This window comes from Hyperolius riggenbachi, chromosome 11 (genome assembly GCF_040937935.1).
Source record: "Hyperolius riggenbachi isolate aHypRig1 chromosome 11, aHypRig1.pri, whole genome shotgun sequence".
In the NCBI taxonomy this organism is placed as follows: Eukaryota; Metazoa; Chordata; class Amphibia; order Anura; family Hyperoliidae; genus Hyperolius; species Hyperolius riggenbachi.
The window spans coordinates 239,447,702-239,471,582 of record NC_090656.1 but is presented as its reverse complement, the minus strand read 5'-3'; the positions used below and the strand labels follow the sequence as shown (position 1 = coordinate 239,471,582).

At 51.2% G+C, this 23,881-nt stretch overlaps 1 protein-coding gene across 2 annotated transcripts in view; it reads right to left on the bottom strand.

The window, feature by feature from the left end:
• Window positions 1-22,872, bottom strand: part of CHST1 (carbohydrate sulfotransferase 1) — a 161,511-nt gene extending 138,639 nt beyond the window's left edge. For both annotated transcript variants that reach the window (XM_068259705.1, XM_068259706.1), the window contains exon 1: window positions 22,726-22,872. The gene's annotated coding sequence lies outside the window, so the exon portion shown is untranslated. The remainder of the gene's footprint in view (window positions 1-22,725) is intronic.
• Window positions 22,873-23,881: the final 1,009 nt, after the last annotated feature.

Genomic DNA, 23,881 nt, shown 5'->3' with positions numbered 1-23,881 from the left:
GACATATAGCAGAATGCAGTAATGAGGCCCTGTAGTGACATATAGCAGAATGCAGTAAAGAGGTCCTGTAGTGACGTATAGCAGAATGCAGTAAAGAGGCCCTGTAGTGACATATAGCAGAATGCAGTAAAGAGGCCCTGTAGTGACATATAGCAGAATGCAGTAAAGAGGCCCTGTAGTGACATATAGCAGAATGCAGTAAAGAGGCCCTGTAGTGACATGTAGCAGAATGCAGTAAAGAGGTCCTGTAGTGACATATAGCAGAGCACAGTAAAGAGGCCCTGTAGTGACATATAGCAGAATGCAGTAAAGAGGTCCTGTAGTGACATATAGCAGAATGCAGTAAAGAGGCCCTGTAGTGACATATAGCAGAATGCAGTAAAGAGTAGTGTTGGGCGAACAGTGTTCCCACTGTTCGGGTTCTGCAGAACATCACCCTGTTCGGGTGATGTTCGAGTTCGGCCGAACACCTGGTGGTGTTCGGCCAAACTGTTCTCGTTTGCCCGAACGGCTCAATTCCTGGCCGAACCTGGCCGAACAGGGCCCCTGTTCGGCCGAATACGGCCCCCCTATGGGGTCGCAGGCATAAGGGGGGAGCATGCCCCGATCGCGGGGGGAATCGGAAATTCCCCCCACCCCCTCCGCTAGCGCTCCCCCCTCTGCCCGCTTCCCCATACAAAAGTTTAAGGAAAGTACCGGTGGTAGTGGATGGCCTGGCAGTGGCACTGTGGAGTGAGGAGGAGGAGTCCGGAGAGTGACGCGTTGAGGGAGGCCGGGCAGCGGGCGGTTCAGCGGTAGTACCCTTGTGGTACTTCCGCCCTTTCTCTGACCTCACGCCCGCTGCCCGGCCTCCCTCAACGCGTCACTCCCCGGACTCCTCCTCCTCACTCCACAGTGCCACTGCCAGGCCATCCACTACCACTGGTACTTTCCTTAAACTTTTGTATGGGGAAGCGGGCAGAGGGGGGAGCGCTAGCGGAGGGGGTGGGGGGAATTTCCGACCCCCCCGCGATCGGGGCATGCTCCCCCCTTATGCCTGCGACCCCATAGGGCCCCCAAAAGCGGGATGTTCGGGGAGTTCGGGGCCCGAACATGCCGAACATCGCGGTCATGTTCGGCGAACTTTCCCGAACCCGAACATCCAGGTGTTCGCCCAACACTAGTAAAGAGGCCCTGTAGTGACAAAAAAAACGCATAAAAAACGCATCCAAAACGCAACAAAATGTTATACCTCTGCGTCGCCATTGATATACATTAGACGTGTTTTAGATGCGTTTTGGGAAAATATACAGCAAGTTCCGCGTTTTTAAAAACGCACATTACAGAACGCAAACATTTGCGTTTCTTTTATGCAGCCCATTGACTTGCATTATGTGCATTAACGCTAGTGTTTTCCACAACGCTAGCGCTTCTGCCTAGTGTGCTCCTACCCTGAAACTGCTGTTCGTTGCGGCAAGTAATTTTCGCTGAAAACTAATTTGCGACGAGGTGCTTCTCTATCGCACGCGTCCGCACCTGTTTCCCCAAGTTTGTGGCAGTTGCGCTCTGAATAGAAAACAGTTGCAAACTAGCGTTTCTGAGCGAAGATAATTTGTTGCGTTGATGAAAAAGCCAGAGGGCTGAATAGATTGTTCACAGTGACAGCCCGGCGGCCGCTGAAGTGCGATGGAGGCGGCCGTCCAAGTCCTGAGACGGCGTTTCACCGCCAGGTGTTAATGAGAGTAAGATCTCCATGTATACCAGAAACCCGGTGACCCAGAAATTCATTGGAAGTCATGTATGGCGGAGAGACTGACGCGGAACCATGTCAGTTCTGCTCTAACCTTCAAGTAATTGCTTCCCCCCCCCCTTCCTGCGATTTGTATCTGAAAGATCGGATGAAACGCCGTTGCGAAAGGAGATAAGGAGTAAATATTTCTTTCTAATGTAAATCGATGTGCTGACATCACTGATTCCCTCATGAGGATGGTACCCACATTTCTGGCACAGTACAATATCGCGTGTACGCACAGCAAACACTGGAACGTGGCCCTGATTCCCGCTGTATGGTTTTTTCTGTAGCCTCATGAAATCTATTTGTGCGCACTGGAGTGACATATAGCAGAATGCAGTAAAGAGGCCCTGTAGTGACATATAGCAGAATGCAGTAAAGAGGTCCTGTAGTGACATATAGTAGAATGCAGTAAAGAGGCCCTGTAGTGACCTATAGCAGAATGCAGTAAAGAGGCCCTGTAGTGACGTATAGCAGAATGCAGTAAAGAGGCCCTGTAGTGACATATAGCAGAATGCAGTAAAGAGGACCTGTAGTGACATATAGCAGAATGCAGTAAAGAGGCCCTGTAGTGACATATAGCAGAATCCAGTAAAGAGGACCTGTAGTGACATATAGTAGAATGCAGTAAAGAGGCCCTGTAGTGCCATATAGTAGAATGCAGTAAAGAGGTCCTGTAGTGACATATAGCAGAATGCAGTAAAGAGGCCCTGTAGTGACGTATAGCAGAATGCAGTAAAGAGGCCCTGTAGTGACATATAGCAGAATGCAGTAAAGAGGCCCTGTACTGACATATAGCAGAATGCAGTAATGAGGCCCTGTAGTGACATATAGCAGAATGCAGTAAAGAGGCCCTGTAGTGACATATAGCAGAATGCAGTAAAGAGGCCCTGTAGTGACATATAGCAGAATGCAGTAAAGAGGCCCTGTAGTGACATATAGCAGAATGCAGTAAAGAGGCCCTGTAGTGACATATAGCAGAATGCAGTAAAGAGGCCCTGTAGTGACATATAGCAGAGCACAGTAAAGAGGCCCTGTAGTGACATAAAGCAGAATGCAGTAAAGAGGTCCTGTAGTGACATATAGCAGAATGCAGTAAAGAGGCCCTGTAGTGACATATAGCAGAATGCAGTAAAGAGGCCATGTAGTGACATGTAGCAGAATGCAGTAAAGAGGTCCTGTAGTGACATATAGCAGAGCACAGTAAAGAGGCCCTGTAGTGACATATAGCAGAATGCAGTAAAGAGGTCCTGTAGTGACATATAGCAGAATGCAGTAAAGAGGCCCTGTAGTGACATATAGCAGAATGCAGTAAAGAGGCCCTGTAGTGACATATAGCAGAATGCAGTAAAGAGGTCCTGTAGTGACATATAGCAGAATGCAGTAAAGAGGTTCTGTAGTGACATATAGTAGTATGCAGTAAAGAGGCCCTGTAGTGACATATAGCAGAATGCAGGAAAGAGGCCCTGTAGTGACATATAGCAGAATGCAGTAAAGAGGCCCTGTAGTGACGTATAGCAGAATGCAGTAAAGAGGCCCTGTAGTGACGTATAGCAGAATGCAGTAAAGAGGTCCTGTAGTGACGTATAGCAGAATGCAGTAAAGAGGCCCTGTAGTGACATATAGCAGAATGCAGTAAAGAGGCCCTGTACTGACATATAGCAGAATGCAGTAATGAGGCCCTGTAGTGACATATAGCAGAATGCAGTAAAGAGGTCCTGTAGTGACGTATAGCAGAATGCAGTAAAGAGGCCCTGTAGTGACATATAGCAGAATGCAGTAAAGAGGCCCTGTAGTGACATATAGCAGAATGCAGTAAAGAGGCCCTGTAGTGACATATAGCAGAATGCAGTAAAGAGGCCCTGTAGTGACATGTAGCAGAATGCAGTAAAGAGGTCCTGTAGTGACATATAGCAGAGCACAGTAAAGAGGCCCTGTAGTGACATATAGCAGAATGCAGTAAAGAGGTCCTGTAGTGACATATAGCAGAATGCAGTAAAGAGGCCCTGTAGTGACATATAGCAGAATGCAGTAAAGAGTAGTGTTGGGCGAACAGTGTTCCCACTGTTCGGGTTCTGCAGAACATCACCCTGTTCGGGTGATGTTCGAGTTCGGCCGAACACCTGGTGGTGTTCGGCCAAACTGTTCTCGTTTGCCCGAACGGCTCAATTCCTGGCCGAACCTGGCCGAACAGGGCCCCTGTTCGGCCGAATACGGCCCCCCTATGGGGTCGTAGGCATAAGGGGGGAGCATGCCCCGATCGCGGGGGGAATCGGAAATTCCCCCCACCCCCTCCGCTAGCGCTCCCCCCTCTGCCCGCTTCCCCATACAAAAGTTTAAGGAAAGTACCGGTGGTAGTGGATGGCCTGGCAGTGGCACTGTGGAGTGAGGAGGAGGAGTCCGGAGAGTGACGCGTTGAGGGAGGCCGGGCAGCGGGCGTGAGGTCAGAGAAAGGGCGGAAGTACCACAAGGGTACTACCGCTGAACCGCCCGCTGCCCGGCCTCCCTCAACGCGTCACTCCCCGGACTCCTCCTCCTCACTCCACAGTGCCACTGCCAGGCCATCCACTACCACTGGTACTTTCCTTAAACTTTTGTATGGGGAAGCGGGCAGAGGGGGGAGCGCTAGCGGAGGGGGTGGGGGGAATTTCCGACCCCCCCGCGATCGGGGCATGCTCCCCCCTTATGCCTGCGACCCCATAGGGCCCCCAAAAGCGGGATGTTCGGGGAGTTCGGGGCCCGAACATGCCGAACATCGCGGTCATGTTCGGCGAACTTTCCCGAACCCGAACATCCAGGTGTTCGCCCAACACTAGTAAAGAGGCCCTGTAGTGACAAAAAAAACGCATAAAAAACGCATCCAAAACGCAACAAAACGTTATACCTCTGCGTCGCCATTGATATACATTAGACGTGTTTTAGATGCGTTTTGGGAAAATATACAGCAAGTTCCGCGTTTTTAAAAACGCACATTACAGAACGCAAACATTTGCGTTTCTTTTATGCAGCCCATTGACTTGCATTATGTGCATTAACGCTAGTGTTTTCCACAACGCTAGCGCTTCTGCCTAGTGTGCTCCTACCCTGAAACTGCTGTTCGTTGCGGCAAGTAATTTTCGCTGAAAACTAATTTGCGACGAGGTGCTTCTCTATCGCACGCGTCCGCACCTGTTTCCCCAAGTTTGTGGCAGTTGCGCTCTGAATAGAAAACAGTTGCAAACTAGCGTTTCTGAGCGAAGATAATTTGTTGCGTTGATGAAAAAGCCAGAGGGCTGAATAGATTGTTCACAGTGACAGCCCGGCGGCCGCTGAAGTGCGATGGAGGCGGCCGTCCAAGTCCTGAGACGGCGTTTCACCGCCAGGTGTTAATGAGAGTAAGATCTCCATGTATACCAGAAACCCGGTGACCCAGAAATTCATTGGAAGTCATGTATGGCGGAGAGACTGACGCGGAACCATGTCAGTTCTGCTCTAACCTTCAAGTAATTGCTTCCCCCCCCCCCTTCCTGCGATTTGTATCTGAAAGATCGGATGAAACGCCGTTGCGAAAGGAGATAAGGAGTAAATATTTCTTTCTAATGTAAATCGATGTGCTGACATCACTGATTCCCTCATGAGGATGGTACCCACATTTCTGGCACAGTACAATATCGCGTGTACGCACAGCAAACACTGGAACGTGGCCCTGATTCCCGCTGTATGGTTTTTTCTGTAGCCTCATGAAATCTATTTGTGCGCACTGGAGGGGGAAATACACTCCCCATCGCATCACCATGAAGAAATGCAAATCACAGTACCGGTACATAAGAGAGCCTGATGCAAATTATTACGTTTCCTACGTATCGAGTCATGGGACTGCCAGTTTGGGGTGAGGCCGTATCCTGGAGCTGCGTGACCCAATTTTGTTCATGTGTGCAGCTGGCACGCATGTTGGATGTGGGTTAATTACAGGAGACTGCCAGATGCCACCATGAACCCCTCCAAGGGAGTCGTCACCCCCCACCTCCTCCTGGGGCACCGGAGGTGGGGAAGAGCCCCTTCTCTATGAATTGGACAAGGGCTCCAGGGGGGAGGGGAAGGCTTGGCCGCCCCTCCCCCTGGAGCCCCCCCCCCCATGCCATGGACCATGCGGGCTGGTATAGCTTAGGGTGCGAAGCCCCAGTCGGCCGGGGCTCCGCATTCTGGCTATCCCAACCTGCATGGGGGACAAGGGGTTAAAGAGGCTCAGGAGGGGGGACCCCACAACATTTTTTTAAACATATATATAAAAATAAATACATTCATATACATGTAAATACATTATCTGTCATTCTACAGTATTTAAATATAGATTTCTATGACATACGCTTATTAGTGTCCATAGTGACAAAAAGAAAAACAAAAACACTATCAGCAAAATGAAAAAGTGGACTATTAGCAACATGAGAGTCCAGTTTACGGTAAGTGCTCCCGCCATGCTTCACTATTGTACAGAGACCTGCTCTCTCCTCTCACCTTCCATTATTATTCACTCAAGAGCCCACATCACCATCAGCGAGTAATAAAATAAATACACAGAGTGTCGGTCCCCACGCCTTACCCAAACGTCCCCTAAGGGAAGGAACTCGCCCTCGATGACCTGCCCTACATAACAGCACCGCTTGTGGGATGGTGTCCTCAGCAATCAGCCCCTCCGTGTATCAACACTTCAATACGCAGATACTCTCATCATACAGAAAACCTCAAGGCAAAACAACCGCACCACATCGTAACAACACCTAACATCCAAATTATATTCAAATATTTTTACAACGTTCTAACAGTCTAGTGTTTGTTAGACACGCTCCCTCCGTGTGCCTCCCAGACAGACAGGTACTGCTGCTGGTTCCCAACCACTCCTGCTCTGTGCCAGCTCCGCCCTACATGTTTCGCCATCCACAGACAGCTCGTCAGGGACACACAGGTCATGTGGTTACCAGCATGGGACCTGCACAAACGGTATTATTTATTTATGCCAATGTGAGCTTATTTTTATCATCCTGTTGGGAGAGTGTATAAAATTGTGGATGCTGCCCACACACTTTACAGACCTCCTCCAGGCAGATATCACCCCTCAGTGACAGAACTTCCTTCATCTCTGCAGAAACTTCTTCACCATCTAATAAATAATTACATAAGTGCAAATCAGTTAGCCAGGTATAGGTGCCCCCAGTATAAGTTAGCCAGGTATAGGTGCCCCCAGTATAAGTTAGCGAGGTATAGGTGCCCCCAGTATAACTTAGCCAGGTATAGGTTCCCCAGTATAGGTTAGCCAGCCATAGGTGCCCCCAGTATAAGTTAGCCAGGCATAGGTGCCCCCAGTATAACTTAACCAGGTATAGGTTCCCCAGTATAGGTTAGCCAGCCATAGGTGCCCCCAGTATAAGTTAGCCAGGCATAGGTGCCCCCAGTATAACTTAACCAGGTATAGGTTCCCCAGTATAGGTTAGCCAGCCATAGGTGCCCCCCCAGTATAAGTTAGCCAGGTATAGGTTCCCCAGTATAGGTTAGCCAGCCATAGGTGCCCCCAGTATAAGTTAGCCAGGCATAGGTGCCCCCAGTATAAGTTAGCCAGGCATAGGTGCCCCCAGTATAGGTTAGCCAGGTATAGGTTCCCCAGTATAGGTTAGCCAGGCATAGGTGCCCCCAGTATAAGTTAGCCAGGTATAGGTGCCCGCAGTATAGGTTAGCCAGCCATAGGTGCCCCCAGTATAACTTAGCCAGGTATAGGTGCCCCCAGTATAGGTTAGCCAGCCATAGGCACCCCCAGTATAGGTTAGCCAGCCATAGGCGCCCCCAGTATAGGTTAGCCAGCCATAGGTACCCCCAATATAAGTTAGCCAGTCATAGGTGTCCCCAGTATAGGTAAGGCAGGCATAGGAGCCCCCAGTATTTATTTATTTTATTTATTTATTGTGTTTATAAAGCGCCAACATATTACGCAGCGCTGTATACCAGTATACCTGGTTAGCCATCCCAGTGCCCCCAGTATAGGTTAGTCTGCCATAGGTGCCCCCAGTATAAGTTAGCCAGGCATAGGTGCCCCCAGTATAACTTAGCCAGGTATAGGTTCCCCAGTATAGGTTAGCCAGCCATAGGTGCCCTCCCCCAGTATAAGTTAGCCAGGTATAGGTTCCCCAGTATAAGTTAGCCAGCCATAGGTGCCCCCAGTATAAGTTAGCCAGGCATAGGTGCCCCCAGTATAAGTTAGCCAGGCATAGGTGCCCCCAGTATAAGTTAGCCAGGCATAGGTGCCCCCAGTATAGGTTAGCCAGGTATAGGTTCCCCAGTATAGGTTAGCCAGGCATAGGTGCCGCCAGTATAAGTTAGCCAGGTATAGGTGCCCTCAGTATAACTTAGCCAGGTATAGGTGCCCCCAGTATAGGTTAGCCAGCCATAGGCACCCCCAGTATAGGTTAGCCAGCCATAGGCGCCCCCAGTATAGGTTAGCCAGCCATAGGTACCCCCAATATAAGTTAGCCAGTCATAAGTGTCCCCAGTATAGGTAAGGCAGGCACAGGAGCCCCCAGTATTTATTTATTTTATTTATTTATTGTATTTATAAAGCGCCAACATATTACGCAGCGCTGAATACCAGTATACCTGGTTAGCCATCCCAGTGCCCCCAGTATAGGTTAGTCTGCCATAAGTGCCCCCAGTATAGGTAAGGCAGGTATAGGTGCCCCCAGTATACCTGGTTAGCCACCCCAGTGCCCCCAGTATAGGTTAGTCTGCCATAAGTGCCCCCAGTATAGGTAAGGCAGGTATAGGTGCCCCCAGTATACCTGGTTAGCCATCCCAGTGCCCCCAGTATAGGTTAGTCTGCCATAAGTGCCCCCAGTATAGGTAAGGCAGGTATAGGTGCCCCCAGTATACCTGGTTAGCCATCCCAGTGCCCCCAGTATAGGTTAGTCTGCCATAAGTGCCCCCAGTATAGGTAAGGCAGGTATAGGTGCCCCCAGTATACCTGGTTAGCCATCCTAGTGCCCCCAGTATAGGTTAGGCAGCTATAGGTGCCCAGAGTATAGGTTAGTCTGCCATAGGTGCCCCCAGTATAGGTTAGGCAGCTATAGGTGCCCCCAGTATAGGTTAGGCAGCTATAGGTGCTCTCAATATAGGTTATCCAGCCATAGGTGCCTCCAGTATAAGTTAGCCAGGCATCAGGGCTGGAGCTACCACAGGAAAAAATGGGCAATTGCCCCAGGGCCCCAGAGCCTGTAGGGGCCCCCAAGGTGTCCCTCCCCACTCTGCAGAGTCTGTTAGGTTGGGAGGTGATTGGGGGAGGGTCAGCAGCCAGCTCAGGGGCCCAGGAGGGAAATTTGGCTGCAACAAAGGGCCTCTAATGGCGCTTTTTGGTCTTTGCATTCCAAACCAAGAAACACACCTGCTACCTACAGTAAAATATGGTGGTGGTTCCATCATGCAGTGGGGCAGTGTGGCCAGTGCAGGACTGGGAATCTTGTCAAAGTTGAGGGACGCATGGATTCCACTCCGTATCAGCAGATTGTGGAGACCAATGTCCAGGAATCAGTGACAAAGCTGAAGCTGCGCAAGGGCTGGATCTTTCAACAAGACAACGACCCTAAACACTGCTCAAAATCCACTAAGGCATTCATGCAGAGGAACAAGTACAACGTTCTGGAATGGCCATCTCAGTCCCCAGACCTAAATATAATTGAAAATCTGTGGTGTGAGTTAAAGAGAGCTGTCCATGCTCGGAAGCCATCAAACCTGAATGAACTAGAGATGTTTTGTAAAGAGGAATGGTCCAAAATACCGTATTTTTCGCTGTATAAGACAAACTTTTTTCATTGATGACGCGTCATTACAAGCACTAGAGGAAGCCGCCCACAGAAGCCGGATGTCATCAATCGCCGCGGGCAAGATGGAGGAGGTAAGCAGCTGCTGCTTCTCACATAGGGGGGACCCAAGGACACACAGGGGGGAAACACACAGGGGGGACCCGAGGACACACGGGGGGACCCGAGGACACCAGAGTGAGGAGGTAGAGGGAAACGGGGGGGCAGACAGCAGGATACTTGGGGGAGAATTTGGGACAAAGGAGGACACCATTTGGGGGAGGTCATGTACAAGGTGCTCCTGAAATATGGACGCACCAGGTTTAGTTTTTTTTATTTTCTCTCGGTTTTTGGCCTGTAATCCTAGGTGCGTCCTATATTCCAGAGCGTCTTATACGGCAAAAAATACGGTACCTTCAACCAGAGTCCAGACTCTCACTGGAACCTACAGGAAGTGTTTAGAGGCTGTAATTTCTGCAAAAGGAGGATCTACTAAATATTGATTTCATTTCATTTTCCTAGTGCCCAAATTTATGCACCTGCCTAATTTTATTTAAACAATTATTGCACACTTTCTGTAAATCCAATACACTTCCTTTCACTTCTCAGATATCACTGTGTGTGTCTCCTATATGATATATTAAACTGATATTTCTTATTGTAACAACCAATGATTTATACAGGAAAATCATGAAAATTAACAAGGTTGCCCAAACTTTCGCATCTCACTTTAGTGTTCCTGAAAACGCGTACACAACTGTCTCGCCTTTTGCCAATGCAGAGCCATCCACAAGGGCTCCTTACAGCATAAACGGGAACCATTGATCTACAGTGCAGAAACTGTTTGATTGCCATTGTGCACCCCCCCCCCCTTCCTTCCCAAGTGACCGGTTTCTCCCAGGGTGCATTGCCTACAATGATTGCAATTGGGGCATCTGAAGTAGTAGTAGTACTACTCCCTGTCCTGTGAGTGGCGATGTAGAGAGCAGCCGGGCAGCACGAGACCATCTCCTGCAATCCAGAAGGTAATTGCTAACTCCCAGACGCAGCACATCTCTTTCAATGGAGGGGGAGCACGGAGGGGCACCTGAGGAGAGGGAGGGAGGGGTCAGGTCCCTCTCTCCGCGGTGGAGTCCCATGTGCCGCTGCTGCCCTCTCCGTTACTGCACCTCTCACCCCCGCTACCGCAACGCGTGCACCACTCAGCGCACAAATGCCCGCCCCCCTGCACCCGTCCTGCTGTGCTGTCCAACGTCCGCCCGCGTGCTGCACATGCGCGCTGTCCCAAACGCATGGAGAGAGAGACAGAGAAGGACGCAAGGACACAGGGGATTATTATATAGGATTATTCATTGGATTTATATAGCGCCAACATATTACGCAGATATTTTCAGCACTATCCTGTTATCAGGAGTGTTTGCTCAGCCAGATGAAAGTGTGCTGCTCCTGCCTTTAGCAGCCCCATTTGCAAAGATAAAGCATCGGGTCGGGTAACCCTTGCAATGAAAACACAATAAAAATGAGCTGAGGCGAGTTCTTTGTAGGCGCAGTATGTTATGTGCCCATGTTTATCTCATCCTGTCTCCTCAGGTGAGCTCCACCCGCTCTGCTAGGCGATGTTTTTACAACTCTGACTGCATCATTTCCATTTACTGGAGTCTAAATACAGAGAGTCCCCTAGTACTTAGTAAAGGACTCAAGTTACAATGTTTCCGAGATACAAACAAAGTTGTCTTCATGTACAAAATATACAATGCTGCTTTTGTTACACATTTTTGTTGTTACACGTCACTGTCACAGCGTTGTATAAACTGCTGGTTGAAACACCTTTTTAAAAGCACATTTAATCAACTGAAAAAAAACACATTTATGCTAAAGATCCGAAACCACAAATGACTGAAACAACATCCTTTATCCATGTTTGACCGTGTGTAACTGACAGGACTCGACTTACACACAAATCCAACTTACAATCAATCTCCCAGAACGGAACCTGTTTGCAGATAGGGGATCCTCTGTATTTTATTAAGTTTCAAGCTGCTTTCACACTAGAAACCAGCGTTAGCGAAGCGCCGCGCCCGACGCACTGCATCACACCATCAAAAATGGGCCTTCCGCGGTGTTCCCTGTCTTGCCGCCGCCCGAGCAGGAAATGACTTCCTGCTGCAGGTATGCGGAAATGAACGGAAGTGAATTGTTAAGATACCGCCCCAACGTCGTGTTGGTTATTTTTTTAAAAACTACGTGTCGCCGTAGACTAACATGACTTCCGGGCTGCTGCCTTAGCCTTTCATTGTCCAGCGGTGGGGCAAACTGCACCACCCTGGTGTGAAAAGGCCCTCATTCTACTGACATACTCTTTTTTTTTCCTCCTTGTCTGACATCTGAACCTCTCCATATGCTTCACTGGGAAGCCTACTTTGCATGGCTGTCAGCTGTTACTGAAATAGGAGTGAAGACTGCAGAAAACCACTGTGTATGATTTGTGGCATACTGCCTCCTTGTGGATGGAATGCATCATTGCAGTAAAGCCAGCGACACAGCCGCACCTTCTGCTATGTTCAGGCTTATGAACCAATACAATAGAAGGTATTTCTTAGTGCACCACACATGCATATCGGTTCACACGCATAAGGTGTTACTACTCAAAATGTAAGATGCAGTAAATATATAACACATAAAATAACAGGCAAGCTAACAGGTAATTCACAGCCACGCACAAACCTTGCACCTGTTATTTGCTTGCCCTTTACTTTAGCCCCCTCCCCCACACACCTGGGCAGAACCACAAACAGCCAATCAGATTTCCCCCCATTCATGTCAATAGGAAATGTAAAAGGCTGCCATTCTCACAGTAATCAAGCCAGAGTCCCCACACTTGGCACAGTTGGTCACTTGGTGACCGAGGTTACAAATCCAGGAAAAGTGGGCGGAACATAAAACAGCCAATCAAATTTCAGCCGTTCATTTTACATGGGAAAATGTAAACTGCAGCCATTCTTAGACTGTTAATCACAGGGTTCTCAAACTTGCCACAGTTGGTCACCTGGGTGATTAATAGTCAAGAAAATGGGTGGAGCCTACAACAGCCAATCAAAATTCACCTATTGATTTATAAGGGGAATATTATAAACTGCTGCCATTCTTACACTGCTAATAACAGAGGCCTCAAACCTGGTTCAGTTGGTGAGGAGTTTGTCATCTCAGGTTCTCTTTAATTATTTGTGTATTCACAGACCAGTACATTTACATTTGACATGAATTCAGTAACCTCTATTTCTTGAACTATTTAACCTTCTCCCTCAGTTCCAGTTACTGTACAGGATCTATTCTCCCCCTGAATCCCTCCCCCACTAGTGTAACGAGATATCAAGAAAGCTAGAAATAAATGAAATACCTGATATTTCCACCCAGCAGTGTGGTCACGTGACCTGCACTGACATCTCCACCCAGCAGCGTGGTCACGTGACCTGCACTGACATCTCCACCCAGCAGCGTGGTCACGTGACCTGCACTGACATCTCCACCCAGCAGTGTGGTCACGTGACCTGCACTGACATCTCCACCCAGCAGTGTGGTCACGTGTCCTGCACTGACATCTCCACCCAGCAGTGTGGTCACGTGATCTGCACTGACATCTCCACCCAGCAGTGTGGTCACGTGACCTGCACTGACATCTCCACCCAGCAGCGTGGTCACGTGACCTGCACTGACATCTCCACCCAGCAGCGTGGTCACGTGACCTGCACTGACATCTCCACCCAGCAGTGTGGTCACGTGTCCTGCACTGACATCTCCACCCAGCAGTGTGGTCACGTGATCTGCACTGACATCTCCACCCAGCAGTGTGGTCACGTGACCTGCACTGACATCTCCACCCAGCAGCGTGGTCACGTGACCTGCACTGACATCTCCACCCAGCAGCGTGGTCACGTGACCTGCACTGACATCTCCACCCAGCAGTGTGGTCACGTGACCTGCACTGACATCTCCACCCAGCAGTGTGGTCACGTGACCTGCACTGACATCTCCACCCAGCAGTGTGGTCACGTGATCTGCACTGTCATCTCCACCCAGCAGTGTGGTCACGTGACCTGCACTGACATCTCCACCCAGCAGTGTGGTCACGTGACCTGCACTGACATCTCCACCCAGCAGTGTGGCCATGTGATCTGCACTGATATTGCCACCCAGCTGCGTGGTCACGTGATCTGCACTGATATTGCCACCCAGCAGCGTGGTCACGTGACCTGCACTGACATCTCCACCCAGCAGTGTGGTCACGTGACCTGCACTGACATCTCCACCCAGCAGTGTGGCCATGTGATCTGCACTGATATTGCCACCCAGCAGCGCGGTCACGTGATCTGCACTGACATCTCCACCCAGCAGTGTGGTCACGTGACCTGCACTGACATCTCCACCCAGCAGTGTGGTCACGTGACCTGCACTGACATCTCCACCCAGCAGTGTGGCCATGTGATCTGCACTGATATTGCCACCCAGCTGCGTGGTCACGTGATCTGCACCGATATTGCCACCCAGCAGCGTGGTCACGTGATCTGCACTGATATTTCCACCCAGCAGCGTGGTCACGTGACCTGCACTGACATCTCCACCCAGCAGTGTGGCCATGTGATCTGCACTGACATCTCCACCCAGCAGTGTGGTCACGTGATCTGCACTGACATCTCCACCCAGCAGTGTGGTCACGTGACCTGCACTGACATCTCCACCCAGCAGTGTGGTCACGTGACCTGCACTGACATCTCCACCCAGCAGTGTGGCCATGTGATCTGCACTGATATTGCCACCCAGCTGCGTGGTCACGTGATCTGCACTGATATTGCCACCCAGCAGCGTGGTCACGTGACCTGCACTGACATCTCCACCCAGCAGTGTGGTCACGTGACCTGCACTGACATCTCCACCCAGCAGTGTGGCCATGTGATCTGCACTGATATTGCCACCCAGCTGCGTGGTCACGTGATCTGCACTGATATTGCCACCCAGCAGCGCGGTCACGTGATCTGCACTGACATCTCCACCCAGCAGTGTGGTCACGTGACCTGCACTGACATCTCCACCCAGCAGTGTGGTCACGTGACCTGCACTGACATCTCCACCCAGCAGTGTGGCCATGTGATCTGCACTGATATTGCCACCCAGCTGCGTGGTCACGTGATCTGCACCGATATTGCCACCCAGCAGCGTGGTCGCGTGATCTGCACTGATATTTCCACCCAGCAGCGTGGTCACGTGACCTGCACTGACATCTCCACCCAGCAGTGTGGCCATGTGATCTGCACTGATATTGCCACCCAGCTGCGTGGTCACGTGATCTGCACTGATATTGCCACCCAGCAGCGCGGTCACGTGATCTGCAATGACATCTCCACCCAGCAGTGTGGTCACGTGATCTGCACTGACATCTCCACCCAGCAGTGTGGTCACGTGATCTGCACTGACATCTCCACCCAGCAGTGTGGCCATGTGATCTGCACTGACATCTCCACCCAGCAGTGTGGCCATGTGATCTGCACTGACATCTTCACCCAGCAGTGTGGTCACGTGACCTGCACTGACATCTTCACCCAGCAGCGTGGTCACGTGACCTGCACTGACATCTCCACCCAGCAGTGTGGTCACGTGATCTGCACTGATATTGCCACCCAGCAGCATGGTCACGTGACCTGCACTGACATCTCCACCCAGCAGTGTGGTCACGTGATCTGCACTGATATTGCCACCCAGCAGCATGGTCACGTGACCTGCACTGACATTTCCACCCAGCAGCGTGGTCACGTGATCTGCACTGATATTGCCACCCAGCAGCGTGATCATGTGATCTGCACTGACATCTCCACCCAGCAGCGTGGTCACGTGACCTGTACTGATATTGCCACCCAGCAGCATGGTCACATGACCTGCACTGACATCTCCACCCAGCAGCGCGGTCACGTGATCTGCAGAGATATTGCCATCCAGCATCGTGGTCACGTGACCTGTACTGACATCTCCACCCAGTAACGTGGTCACGTGACCTGCAGAGATATCGCCACCCAGGAGCGTGGTCATGTGATCTGCACTGATATTGCCACCCAGCAGCATGGTCACGTGACCTGCAGAGATATTGCCACCCAGCAGCGTGGTCACGTGATCTGCATTGATATCGCCACCCAGCAGCGTGGTCACGTGATCTGCACTGATATTGCCACTCAGCAGCGTGGTCACGTGACCTGCAGAGATATTGTCACCCAGCAGCGTGGTCACGTGACCTGCAGAGATATTGCCACCCAGCAGCGTGGTCACGTGACCTGCAGAGATATTGCCACCCAGCAGCATGGTCACGTGACCTGCAGAGATATTGTCACCCAGCAGCATGGTCACATCATCTGCACTGATATTGCCACCCAGCAGCGTGGTCACGTGACCTGCAGAGATATTGCCACCCAGCAGCGTGGTCACGTGACCTGCAGAGATATTGCCACCCAGCAGCATGGTCACGTCATCTGCACTGATATTGCCACCCAGCAGCATGGTCACGTGACCTGCAGAGATATTGCCACCCAGCAGCGTGGTCACGTGACCTGCAGAGATATTGCCACCCAGCAGCATGGTCACGTGGCCTGCAGAGATATTGCCACCCAGCAGCGTGGTCACGTGATCTGCACTGATATTGCCACCCAGCAGCGTGGTCACGTGACCTGCAGAAATATTGCCACCCAGCAGCGTGGTCACGTGACCTGCAGAGATATTGCCACCCAGCAGCATGGTCACGTGGCCTGCAGAGATATTGCCACCCAGCAGCGTGGTCACGTGATCTGCACTGATATTGCCACCCAGCAGCGTGGTCACGTGACCTGCAGAAATATTGCCACCCAGCAGCGTGGTCACGTGACCTGCAGAGATATTGCCACCCAGAAGCATGGTCACGTGACCTGCAGAGATATTGTCACCCAGCAGCATGGTCACGTGGCCTGCAGAGATATTGCCACCCAGCAGCGTGGTCACGTGATCTGCACTGATATTGCCACCCAGCAGCATGGTCACGTGACGTGCAGAGATATTGCCACCCAGCAGCGTGGTCATGTGACCTGCACTGCAACATTCCTTCTTGATGAAAGGAACAAGAGGCATACGGAGGCTGCCATATTTTTTTCCTTTTAAACAATACCAGTTGCCTGGCAGTCCTGCTGCTCCTCTGCCTCTAATACTTTTAACTACAGCCCCTGAACAAGCATGCAGATCAGGTGCTCTGACTGAAGTGTTACTGGATAATCCACATGTTTGTTTCAGGTGTGTGATTCAGACACTACTGCAGCCAAAGAGATCAGCAGGGCTGCCAGGCAACTGGTATTGTTTATAAGGGAAATAAATATGGCAGCCTTCCTGTCCCTCTCACCTTGGGTTCTTTTTAACTAGTTGACCACTGAGGGGGTTTTCTCCTTATGGACCAGAGCAACTTTCGCCTGTCAGCGCTCCTTCCATTCATTCGCCAATAATAGTTTTTTTCACCACCATTTAGGCTTTCTTTGGGTGGTACATAATGCTAGAATTATTTTATTCTAAATCCATTTACACAGGAATAATAAGAAAAAAATGGGGAAAAAAACCATTATTTCTCAGTTTTCATCCATTTTAGTTTTTAAATGATTCAGCCTCCAATGAGAACGGATTGCGTCGTACCCCCACTCTTGGGGGGAGAATAGTAGGGGACGCCGCTGGGAAATTTGCCACAGCAGGAGGAGCTGTTTTCAGCGTCACCCTGTGCCCACGTTTTACATGCAGGCGTCATCAAGAGAACCTAAATAATCAGGTATTCGTACATGACTGCTGGGCAATCAGAGAGCGGGACGGGTGAGGAAATTACGCAAGATAGGGAAGTCGGGTTGATGATAAATAAACATTTAATAGGTGGGGTCTGTGAATGAAGGTCCTGGCTGATCACCAATACACCTCATGCTAGGTACACACCGTACAATGTTGTGTTAAGGGCCTGTACACACTGCTGCGCTTGCGTTGCGTTTTTAAAAACGCAAGGTCTTTTGAAAAAGAATGAAAATCGTGATGACTTGTACACACTGGTGCGATGCGTTTTTAAAAAAACGCAAACGCAGTGCCTGCTGCGCTTTTTTAAGCGCAGCGCATGAAAAACACATTAAAAAGGCATGCGCTTGCGTTTTTGCCTGCGTTTTTCAGAAGTCAGTATCCCAGAAGACTCTGCAATCTCCTGATTCCTGTTGAAATGTAAACTAGAAAAAAAACAAAGGATTCTTTAGCCAATCAGCAATTACAAGAAAAACGCAAACGCACAAAAAACGCAGGCAAAAGCGCATGCGTTTTTAAAACTACAGACACTTTAAAAACGCATGCGCTTGCGTTTTTGCCTGCGTTTTTTAGTGTGTACAGATGGTTCGATAGATAATTTCCGACATGTCCGATATTAGTTCCAATCAGTTTTCTGGTCGATTTCTCATAGAAGTGAATAAAAATTGATAAGAAAAGATGAGAGGATTGAATCAAACATCGATCAAACGGAAAATCGACCGTAAAAACGCATCTTGTGTACCTAGCATGAGGATGTAAAGGTGGTCATTAAAGCTGGCCATACACTGGCCCGATTTGCCGCCGTTTCGACAGCAGATTCGATCACTGGGATCGAATGTGCTGCCAATCGTTCACGCTACACGCCGAATTTCGATCCATTCCGTCCGATCCCGTCGATCGCTCCATGCGGAAAATAACCGTCGATCGCCCGCGGGTAAAGAGCGCATCGCTAGCGGCGTTCGAGTGCCCGACGACCGACGCAATAGAGCCGCAATACATTACCTGATCCGCCGGCGCGAGTCCCGGGTCTCCGCTCTTCTTCTCCGCTCTGGTCTGGTCTCCGGCATGCTTCCCTTCTTCCTGTCCCGGCAGGAAGTTTAAACAGTAGAGGGCGCTCTACTGTTTAAACTTCCCCCAGACAGGAAGAAGGGAAGCATGCCGGAGACCAGACCAGAGCGGAGAAGAAGAGCGGAGACCCGGGAGTCGCGCCGGCGGAGCAGGTAATGTATGCGGGATGGGGGAAAGCAGCGGCAGCACCACCACCACAGATTGTGAACGGTTTCAGGCTGAAATCGATTCACAATCTGTTTGCAGTAAAGGCAGCCATACGATCCCTCTCTGATCAGATTCGATCAGAGTGGGATCTGTCTGTTGGTCGAATCTGATGGCAAATCGACCAGTGTATGGCCACCTTAACAGTCCAATCTCCTGAACAATCCATTGTACTATCAATCAGATCAGGTGAGGAACAACAACATACGACCATTCTATCGATTGCTCAGTCGATCTGAATTTCAGAGCGATTCTTTTAGTCTTATCATTAAACATTGGAGGGGAAACTGGATCGTCAATGGGCCCTTAAGACACTTTCCCCACAATGTAAACACAGTCTGTATTTCAAATGAAAAAACCAACAACTTCTAATACCTCCAAATAGTGCAAAACTGAATGATGATGAAGCATACCTCTACCAACCTGCCATGGGAGGAGTCACACCATGACATCATCACACTTCCCTCAGCTCTAGAGGCCAGAGTGGGCGTGTCCACGACCAGACCTGAGGAGCTTAGCAGCCCAGTGAAAAAGGCCAGTCTGGTGGCTGGCAGTAAAGTTACTCACAAATATCTCCAGCACTACGCTATGTGTCTGGCAGCGTTCCTGGCACTAAAATCGATCTTTTATTACACAGACGCACTTTAACGTAAAAACAATATTTGTATTCTGAGTTCTACTTTAAGAAAAGTTACCTTTTTTTCTTTTACCCCAAAACAAATGTAGTATTTATAATCTTGGACTGTGGCTAGACCTTAATGAAATGAGAGTGGTGATACTATACAACCCCTGGGGACTGGTTAGGGATCATGTGACGACAGCTCGCACAGGAAGTGAGCCAATGGCAGGAGACTGATGTCAGACCGGTGGAACGGACAGTACTGCGCGTTTTATGCAATTATTCTGGACAAGGAGGGTGGCGCAGATTTACATTTTTCTTCTAGGGAGGTTTTTCTGAACATCAGAGACATTTTGCGCACTTCATGCGTCCCAATGCTGACTGCTGGCAAATGTGGAGCACGACAACCTGCTCTTACTATTAATAATTATTACACAAGGCAAAGCATGCGACATATGGTAACCCATAGCAACCGGTCCCCAATCATCTATCAGAACTCAGGGGGGGTATACTCCATGCAATGCACACCCCAGAGTCTGGGACTAACTTACTGCAGCAAGGGATGCCCACCTGTGCCCAGCTATACCCAGTGCAGCATGCCCACCACTCATCAGATGGGGAGACAGGAGAGCCTAGACTACAGGCAGACAGAGAGATGGATGGATGGATGGATAGATAGGTGGATAGATAGATAGATAGATAGATAGATAGATAGATAGATAGATAGATAGATAGATAGATAGATAGATAGATAGATAGATAGATAGATAGAAGATAGATAGATAGATAGATAGATAGCAGGTAGATGGATAGAAGGATAGATAGATAGATAGATAGATAGATAGATAGATAGATAGACAGACAGACAGACAGACAGACAGACAGACAGACAGACAGACAGACAGACAGATAGATAGATAGATAGATAGATAGATAGATAGATAGATAGACAGATAGATACAGACAGATGGATACAGACAGACAGACAGACAGACAGACAGACAGACAGACAGACAGACAGACAGATAGATAGATAGATAGATAGATAGATAGATAGATAGAAGGATAGATAGATAATAGATAGATGGATAGATAGATAGATAGATAGATAGATAGATAGATAGATAGGAGGATAGATAGATAGATAAGAAAGATAGATAGATAGATAGATAGATAGATAGATAGATAGATAGATAGATAGATAGATAGATAGATAGATAGATAGATAGATGTGGGTTCCCCCTGGCCCTGCTGTGGGCTGTTAGGCTCTGGGTAATGGGAACTGTTCCAGGTACTCAGTACAGCGCTGGTAACATGTTGTCACTTTACAATAACAGGAAATAATAAAGAATAATATACATGAAGTCCCACAGCTGCTGCACAGAGGCTGCCTCTGCAATATATATATAATTTGGGAGCCCTTTAGATTTCTCCGGAGTGAACAGACATAGCCAGGGGGCATGCACAGACAGACAGATGGATGGATAAATAGACAGACAGACAGACAGATAGATATATACTGTAGATGTATAGAAGGATGGATAGCCCAGGCTCCCTAGGCTCTCTGCAGTGATGGTGCAGATCAGCAGGCTGCCAGCGTGTCCCTGCCGCCCTGTAGCCCTCCTCCCAGCACTGGGGGCACACAGCAGGCACTGCATAATGCTGCCCCCTGCCCCTCCTCCCAGCATTGGGGGCACACAGCAGGCACTGCATAATGCTGCCCCCTGCCCCTCCTCCCAGCACTGGCAGCACACAGCAGGCACTGCATAATGCTGCCCTCTGCCCCTCCTCCCAGCACTGGCGGCACACAGCAGGCACTGCATAATGCTGCCCCCTGCCCCTCCTCCCAGCACTGGGGGCACACAGCAGCAGCAGGCACTGCATAATGCCGCCCCCTGCCCCTCCTCCCAGCACTGGGGGCACACAGCAGGCACTGCATAATGCTGCCCCCTGCCCCTCCTCCCAGCACTGGGGGCACACAGCAGCAGCAGGCACTGCATAATGCTGCCCCCTGCCCCTCCTCCCAGCACTGGGGGCACACAGCAGGCACTGCATAATGCTGCCCTCTGCCCCTCCTCCCAGCACTGGGGGCACACAGCAGGCACTACATAATGCTGCCCCCTGCCCCTCCTCCCAGCACTGGGGGCACACAGCAGGCACTGCATAATGCTGCCCCCTGCCCCTCCTCCCAGCACTGGGCGCACACAGCAGGCACTGCATAATGCTGCCCCCTGCCCCTCCTCCCAGCACTGGGGGCACACAGCAGCAGCAGGCACTGCATAATGCTGCCCCCTGCCCTTCCTCCCAGCACTGGGGGCACACAGCAGGCACTGCATAATGCTGCCCTCTGCCCCTCCTCCCAGCACTGGGGGCACACAGCAGGCACTGCATAATGCTGCCCCCTGCCCCTCCTCCCAGCACTGGGGGCACACAGCAGGCACTGCATAATGCTGCCCCCTGCCCCTCCTCCCAGCACTGGGGGCACACAGCAGGCACTGCATAATGCTGCCCTCTGCCCCTCCTCCCAGCACTGGCGGCACACAGCAGGCACTGCATAATGCTGCCCCCTGCCCCTCCTCCCAGCACTGGGGGCACACAGCAGGCACTGCATAATGCTGCCCCCTGCCCCTCCTCCCAGCACTGGGGGCACACAACACAGCAGGCACTGCATAATGCTGCCCCCTGCCCCTCCTCCCAGCACTGGGGGCACACAGCAGGCACTGCATAATGCTGCCCCCTGCCCCTCCTCCCAGCACTGGGGGCACACAGCAGGCACTGCATAATGCTGCCCCCTGCCCCTCCTCCCAGCACTGGGGGCACACAGCAGGCACTGCATAATGCTGCCCCTGCCCCTCCTCCCAGCACTGGGGGCACACAACACAGCAGACACTGCATAATGCTGCCCCCTTCCCCTCCTCCCAGCACTGGGGGCACACAGCAGGCACTGCATAATGCTGCCCCCTGCCCCTCCTCCCAGCACTGGGGGCACACAACACAGCAGGCACTGCATAATGCTGCCCCCTGCCCCTCCTCCCAGCACTGGGGGCACACAGCAGGCACTGCATAATGCTGCCCCCTGCCCCTCCTCCCAGCACTGGGGGCACACAGCAGGCACTGCATAATGCTGCCTCCTGCCCCTCCTCCCAGCACTGGGGACACACAGCAGGCACTGCATAATGCTGCCCCCTGCCCCTCCTCCCAGCACTGGGGGCACACAGCAGGCACTGCATAATGCTGCCCCCTGCCCCTCCTCCCAGCACTGGGGGCACACAACACAGCAGGCACTGCATAATGCTGCCCCCTGCCCCTCCTCCCAGCACTGGGGGCACACAGCAGGCACTGCATAATGCTGCCCCCTGCCCCTCCTCCCAGCACTGGGGGCACACAACACAGCAGGCACTGCAGTCAGCACTCACCTCCTGCTGGCTCTGGCTGCTGCTGCTGCTGATGCTGCTGATGGAGATCCTTCCTCATATAGGCAGCCGAGTCCTTCCATCATCCTCACATCTCACCCTCCAGCCTGCCGGGTGCTCCATCCTCCCTGCAGATGGCCGAGGCTCGCTGCAGTCCTGCTGGAATGGATGTGCCTCTTACCAGGGCACTGAGATATCACCGAGGAGGAGGAGGAGGAGGAGAGGGGGGAGCAGCGAGGAGGAGGAGGAGGGAGGGAGAGGATGGGGGACACATCCACCAGCAGAGGAGGGAGAGAGGGAGAAAGTGGCACACAGGACCAGAGAGGAGAGGAGACACACAGAGGAGACACACAGGACCAGAGAGGAGACCAGAGAGCAGAGGAGACACTCAGGACCAGAGAGCAGAGGAGACACACAGGACCAGAGAGGAGACCAAAGAGCAGAGGAGACACACAGGACCAGAGAGCAGAGGAGACATACAGGACCAGCGAGGAGACCAGAGAGCAGAGGAGACACACAGGACCAGAGAGGAGAGGAGACACACAAGACCAGAGAGGAGACACACAGAGGAGACACACAGGACCAGAGAGCAGAGGAGACCAGAGAGCAGAGGAGACACACAGGACCAGAGAGGAGAGGAGACCACAGAGGAGACACACAGGACCAGAGAGGAGACCAGAGAGCAGAGGAGACACACATGATCAGAGAGGAGACCAGAGAGCAGAAAAGTCACACAGGACCGGAGAGGAGACCAGAGAGCAGAGGAGACACACAGGACCAGAGAGGAGACCAGAGAGCAGAGGAGTCACACAGGACCAGAGAGGAGACCAGAGAGCAGAGGAGACACACAGGACCAGAGAGGAGACCAGAGAGTAGAGGAGACACACAGGACCAGAGAGGAGAGAGACTAGAGAGCATAGGAGACACACAGGACCAGAGAGGAGAGGAGAGCAGAGGAGACACACAGGACCAGAGAGGAGAGCAGAGGAGACACACAGGACCAGAGAGGAGACCAGAGAGCAGAGGAGACACACAGGACCAGAGAGCAGAGGAGACACACAGGACCAGAGAGCAGAGGAGACACACAGGACCAGAGAGGAGACCAGAGAGCAGAGGAGACACACAGGACCAGAGAGCAGAGGAGACACACAGGACCAGA